Source organism: Choristoneura fumiferana, chromosome 2, assembly GCF_025370935.1.
Source record: "Choristoneura fumiferana chromosome 2, NRCan_CFum_1, whole genome shotgun sequence".
Lineage (NCBI taxonomy): Eukaryota > Metazoa > Arthropoda > Insecta > Lepidoptera > Tortricidae > Choristoneura > Choristoneura fumiferana.
Genome location: NC_133473.1, coordinates 15,260,528 through 15,267,362, shown reverse-complemented (window position 1 = coordinate 15,267,362; position 6,835 = coordinate 15,260,528).

Sequence of the window (6,835 nt, the reverse complement as noted above, 5' to 3'; positions counted from 1 at the left end):
TACAGACCTTATTTTTTAATTAACTTTGTCTCAAAGACACCGAAAGAAATGTGTTTAATAATTGAATTAAAGGCTGGCTTTGGTTTAAGTAAGACTCCGAGAGCGTTAAAACTTTTTGTGATCTAAATCAAGATTGGGATAGTTTAACACCTAAAATGAGGCGTCGGCTTGTTAAAAAACCATTAATAAAATTTTAGACGTATTCCAATAAATGTTTTAACACCTTTTCTCCAAAGGTATTATTAGGGTTGTTATTGCCGCGGTCCCCTGAACCACTCACAGCGATCGATTTAATTTAAATCGAGAGATAATCGGTAAGACATTTTCGCGTGTCAATAATTATCCTGAATCAGTCAATAGCTGTTTTTAAATGCCAATTATCTGTTTTGTTTTATATATTAAAGTATTCTACTTGCAAATAGGTAGACCGTAAATGAAAACAGAAACACGTTATTCTTTTTTTTCGGCTTAAATATCAGCTCTAAGTGAGGGTCTCTTAACCGGAAGAATATCGCTAGATGGCGTTAGTATCGAAAGTTTTACTTGTGATAAGCTTATTTAGTTATTTAAGCAATCGAAAAAAACGTCAATGTCAAAATTGACGAATACACCTCACGACACTAGCGCCACCTAGTCTGTCAAAGAAATCCTCATTCATCAAAATCATAGAACAGTTTTGAATAATTTATCAGACAGTCGGGTATTAAGCACACTTTAAAAGTTTAAGTAACTTAAAAATGGCAGTTTAACAAACGGATCAGTATTTATTCATCTCGGGAGTTAATAAAGCAATCTGGGAGTTCATTAAGGGATTTAAATTTTATCTGTGCAGTTTATGTTAACCACTGTACGCGGAGCGGCGGTCCCGGCGCGCCGATAACCAATCGTACTAATTGGAACTCCGTAAGAACTAATTAGAATAAGATGTGACTTCGGTAGATATTTATTTTGGGATTCTTCCGAAGTGAAAGTGTCCGTACATCTGCTAATTAACGACTTTCAGAGAAACTGTTCTTGCTGTGGCTGGTGGTTAGATTAATTTTATCATTTTACACTTTAGTATCTGAGCCTAAACCCTCGTCTTACTTAGCAAACGTAAATAGTTGTGTGTTTTATATAATACATACCTAGTTCAAACTGAATACTAAGGTAATAAGTAATTTTAATCAAAACGTTTAATCTTTAAGTAGATCGCAAATTACTCTTTTCATATCTCTTTGTGTTGTGAGACTAACAACATTTTTTTAAACTTCAGAAACTTAACGTTTATTTTTAATAAATAATAATAAGAAGTATACTTAATGTAATAGGTGTGTCTGGAAGTACTGCCGTTTCGGCAAAATATTTTTCGCCAAATTTCACGTCCCAAAAAACTTATCGCAGTAGTTTCATTTCCCAAACGAATTTTCAGCATATTTACATTTCGCATTTTATTCATTTGGTCAAATTATCATTTGGCATAATTTTACTTTGTGAAATTTTGATACGATAAACGTTTATTAAGCAAACGTTTTCTTTTGGCTAATATGGTATTCCAAAAAGGTTTTTGTTCAAAATGACATTTCGCACAAACCAACCACAGAACAGAAACCAACTGCTACCGGAAAAGTAGGTTATTATGTCATGCGATATTTTAGGAAGAATACGTTATGCCAAACGATACATTTGACTAAATAATACTTGGTAATATGAAACATGACCAAGTAATTATTTGTGAAACAATAATTTGCCAAAAAAAATGTATTAACTGTAAAATTGCGATGAGTTTTTTGGCAAATGATTTTTTGCCAAATGATAATTTGAGTAAAATATTTGAGGATGTGATACTTTGGGAAAAGTTGTTTGCCCGTACATTAGTAATCCGTTAAATATATCTGATATATTTAGATACTTAAATAAAAAAGCCGACCTGTATTTTTCTCGAATTTCACTGTGAGTTTTATTTTAATTATTTATGTAGGTACATAAAAATACACCGTTTTAAAATTACAGTCTCGTCTGCCCTAAGCTAAATCAGCAAAATATTACCAGGCTAAAAGGGCATATGGTGTTAGCTAGATAGATTGCCAATACAATTCAAAAACACCTTTGCTCAGGCTGAAAAGAGTGCCAATAATTTAAAATAATAAAATATACGACCTTTAAACAGAGTAAACAGTAAGTCATTCATGGAGGGGACAATAAATAAACATAACGACAATCCGAATGCACTTTGCGTGCTAACTCACCACTCTCACGTACGTATTTATACTATTAAGTCCATGATCTGAATGAAAAATCTGCCATTTTAAATATCGACGACTGCTCCGCGGTTATAAACGTAAATCAATGGATTTACAATCTCATTGTTATTTTATAGTCCTGTTTGGAAATTCATTTGCGGAAATGATGGTTAAATATGAGAGTTTCTCACGCGTCTGTATTGCTGTATGGTCTGACAATGTGACAACCTCAACCCTAATGTGTTGTAGAGGTCAAAGGGTTCCAACGAACTTTGGTTCCTATGATCATTAACTATTGACACCCAAGCGTGGCTGTGACAAGGGACGATTAGTTTACTACATTACGAGTACTAGTACAATAAAATTTTATTTGTTCTTATTATTGTTATGCCACTAATGTCAGATATAGTTAGTTTGTCAATGCAGAGGAGGGCACGTTTTATTATAATGCATACCTACAGGTGAAGATATTTTTGAGTTTTTTTATTGATATCGTAACCAAGTTTATAAAAATTCTTAACATTGCAAAGAAAAACTTTCAATAAATATGTATAGGTGTGTCAAAAACTTTATTAGAGCATTATTTGAAGATATTGACATAAATAAAATGTGAGCCAAATCATCGTATAGAGTCAGAATAGAGCGACGGTAGAAAATTAGTGAAACACGATAGGCATTAGTTTTAGTTTTGTTTTTGTGCCATAAGTTTATGGTAGTTCGTTCTTCTTACAAAACAACAGAAATATTCTTTATTGAATACCACAACCGGTGGATTGACGACCTTAAGAGGGTCGCTGGCGGCGGATGGATGCGAGGGGCTGAGTATTGTGGCGCGCCATGGAAGAGGCGATGTCCAGCAGTGGACTGCTGTAGGCTGATGATGATGAACACCACAAATCAGGAAAAATACTTATTCTGTGGATTTACCAACTTTTAAATCGCTATCAATTGCCTGTCGCATTATATTGAAGAAATGAGCTGCACAAAATTTCAATAAATTGAAATTATATCGCAGCAAACTGTATCCCTTTATAAAAAAAATCCTCGCGGTGTGGCTTGCTTCTTCAATATACCCGACGGAATGTTGATAGCGGTTGAATCGCTAGTAGAACTATCTACTCACTTCACGCTATATTGCAATGCAACAGAATCTTCGAGATAATTTGAATAACATTTAATCGTATATTTTTACACCATTACTATCATATCTCGCAGTAGAGGGAGACCACCAATGAGGTGGAAGGGCGATATCTGCCGACAGGCGGATGGAAGATGGATGCATATGGCTATCGAACGCCAGGCGTGGAGAAATAGAGAGGAGGCCTATGTCCGAAGACGGACGAACTAAGGGCTGCTATAGATGGATGGATGGACCATCATACCAGCCGAAGGATGTCTACTGTTATGGGCCTCCCCTATATAGACCTCTAGTAGCTTCGGTTGGATGCGTCTGGCTATCGCCGTGAGCCTGGGTCTTTAACCAGGTCATCCCTCCATCTCGATGGTGGATGTCCTAAGCTGCGCTTAAAAATAATACTGCCATTGCTTTATGTATTGTATTTACTGATGTACCGAGGGAAACTTTTCAAAATTGCGGAATTTTTAGTAAAGGAAAATTTTGGAAACTTCTCACAATTTTGTATGGGGATTGAAACTTTCCGTTTCTTAAATTTAAATTTCTTAAATATGTTGTGAAACCGAGAACTTTTCCGACTTTTTCCAAACTTTCCGCAACATAGACATCTGTAATTGTATTGTAGGTATGTATTATATTGTACAACTCTTTATTATTGTACATAAAACACATGAACATTACAGAACAAGAGAAAGACATGTATGTATATGTATGTGTCTATGTGTACGTACTCGTACTATAATACTTTTAAATATAGCTACAACAAATTACCCACAGGGTTGCTGTGCACAGTTTTGATTGTCATATGACAAATGACACTTTCCCACGAACTTGAAAGCGGTGCATGCACAGGACACAGTGATTTGCCACACTGATACTGCGCGTCATTACCAGTGCCACGGAAATGTGATTATGCACAATGTTTAGTGTCCGGTACAGGGATCGTTTTAAAGTTAGATTTAGAGGGTTTAAGTGGGCTTCGTGTGAATTCCCACACCTGACGTGATTTCGTTATTGACAGGAATTGAATTGTTATTACGTATAGTGTAAAGAAAAAATAATAATAAATGATGCCTGCTGGAAATAAAGCAGAACTTAAACTAATATAACAAATAATAATATTAGCATGTGGCAAACAATCCCTAACGGGGAAAAAATGTCTAGCCTTAACCGGAAAATAACAGTTCTAATTCCCTCCAGAGAGTGGCGCTACAGTAGCAAGAGATATCTGAAATAATTCAGTCAATATCCTTAAACAACTCTACTGTGAGTGAACTAAAATAATTTCCTTGCTCACCCGCGACCCCACGATAGCTAAGCTTATGCAAAATATGCGTGTTCATGCAGTTCCTCCACCTCCACACTGTAAGAACACACACAAATCACACAAACCCATCTATCACCACCACCACACTACACTGACGCGTTTCGAACTCAAACAGAGCTCATCTTCAGAGTGACACAACCGTACACCATGCTACCAGTTGTTAGACTAACGAACCAAACCACCGTTTTAACTTGTCACTGTAACTCCCCAAGTACCCACATACGTTTTATGAAACAAACAAAACTACCCACAAATTATTAATAAATTTTTTAACCGTCCTTCAAAACTACCTTGATTTTTATTTATTTACTGTCAAGGCATGTTTTATTAACTACCATTGCTGAAATTAGATCCAAGCCGTAGCAAGGGAGATGAAACTAAATTTACCTGCTCATTAATAATAGACCCCATACTGTTGTATCTAATTATCTCCATGCATTCTAAAACATCGAGACGAAACCCCTTGCCACAATAATGTAACACTTCATACGAATCTGAGTCCGATAAAGAATGATTTAGTTCCAACAAATGTTTGGCAAAATTCGACTTATCAGGATGCTCATTCCTATATGCCGAAACATGCTCTTTAAATCTAGCATTAAAACTGCGTCCTGTCTGACCGACATATACTTTACTGCAGTCATTACAAGTGAGCTTGTATACACCCGATCTAGTTCCTTTATCTACCTTCTCTTTGTGGTTACAAAGTTTAGAGTACAAAGAGTTGTTAGTCTTAAAGGCTACTCTAAACTTTGTAACCACAAAGAGAAGGTAGATAAAGGAACTAGATCGGGTGTATACAAGCTCACTTGTAATGACTGCAGTAAAGTATATGTCGGTCAGACAGGACGCAGTTTTAATGCTAGATTTAAAGAGCATGTTTCGGCATATAGGAATGAGCATCCTGATAAGTCGAATTTTGCCAAACATTTGTTGGAACTAAATCATTCTTTATCGGACTCAGATTCGTATGAAGTGTTACATTATTGTGGCAAGGGGTTTCGTCTCGATGTTTTAGAATGCATGGAGATAATTAGATACAACAGTATGGGGTCTATTATTAATGAGCAGGTAAATTTAGTTTCATCTCCCTTGCTACGGCTTGGATCTAATTTCAGCAATGGTAGTTAATAAAACATGCCTTGACAGTAAATAAATAAAAATCAAGGTAGTTTTGAAGGACGGTTAAAAAATTTATTAATAATTTGTGGGTAGTTTTGTTTTGTTTCATAAAACGTATGTGGGTACTTGGGGAGTTACAGTGACAAGTTAAAACGGTGGTTTGGTTCGTTAGTCTAACAACTGGTAGCATGGTGTACGGTTGTGTCACTCTGAAGATGAGCTCTGTTTGAGTTCGAAACGCGTCAGTGTAGTGTGGTGGTGGTGATAGATGGGTTTGTGTGATTTGTGTGTGTTCTTACAGTGTGGAGGTGGAGGAACTGCATGAACACGCATATTTTGCATAAGCTTAGCTATCGTAAGGTCGCGGTGAGCAAGGAAATTATTTTAGTTCATTGATATGGACCTCCGCAAAGTAACGCCTGATTCAATAAACTACTGTGAGTGATTTTCCGTTAAAACAGTATTGAGTACGTTTACTGAGTTTATCGTTATAAAGATTCGTTAAGGGAGGGTAGGTACACGAGAAAAGGAAATTCTTTCTCGTACGGTCAGCATCAAAAGTATAGCTGCATACTTTGTACTTTGTCGTTTTACAGCAACGTACTTAGCACCATACAAATTTGACAAATGTGTTAAAACGACAAAGTAAAAAAGTGATCCGTTACTTTTGACGCTGGCTGTACCACTGGTGGAACAAGTGGGTGGTACTACGAGGAATAAGGGAAATATTCCATACTAGCTGTTGCCCGCGGCTTCGCCCCGTTGTATTTTTTCTTTATTTTCTTCCATAAAAACCTTCTCTTGATAGTAACGAACACAACAAAAAAAGAATTATCGAAATCGGACCAGTTGTTCCCGAGTTTTGCGCTTAGCAACAAATTTTACGATTCATTTTATTTATATAGATTTTTATTTATATAGATTACCGTAGCACCACCTTTATAACACCTTTTGATCGAAACTTTTGCATACAAAGAGATTGTTCTTTTTCCCTCTACACTCAAAAATTCAGCAGCACGAATAAAAGAC